Source organism: Penaeus monodon, chromosome 32 (genome assembly GCF_015228065.2).
Source record: "Penaeus monodon isolate SGIC_2016 chromosome 32, NSTDA_Pmon_1, whole genome shotgun sequence".
Taxonomy (NCBI): domain Eukaryota; kingdom Metazoa; phylum Arthropoda; class Malacostraca; order Decapoda; family Penaeidae; genus Penaeus; species Penaeus monodon.
Genome location: NC_051417.1, coordinates 7,196,319 through 7,196,614, shown reverse-complemented (window position 1 = coordinate 7,196,614; position 296 = coordinate 7,196,319). Strand labels below are relative to the sequence as shown.

Sequence of the window (296 nt, the reverse complement as noted above, 5' to 3'; positions counted from 1 at the left end):
TCCTCATACCTAAACAACAAAAGCCCAGATAATTAACCCAGAGATCACGAAACGGAAGTCCAGACATAAAAAAAAAAAACATACCCTGCCCCCGAAACGTCTCAAAAGGATTCCGCCGCCCTGTTAAAACTTAATTGGATATTTGATTCTTAAGAAACGTAACTTCCGAAGCTGACGGACATGGCATTCAACTGCAACGGAGACGAAGCTCGATTTCCCGATACTTTGCAACTGCAGCGGCGAATGCTTGGGCGAGTGTCGCGTTTCCTTGTCTGTGAAGGCGGGTTGCGTTCCGA

General features: G+C 46.6%; 1 protein-coding gene across 4 annotated transcripts in view; it reads right to left on the bottom strand.

Moving 5' to 3' along the window:
- Positions 1-296, bottom strand: part of LOC119593404 — a 24,066-nt gene that overhangs the window by 13,506 nt on the left and 10,264 nt on the right. The window lies entirely within an intron of this gene.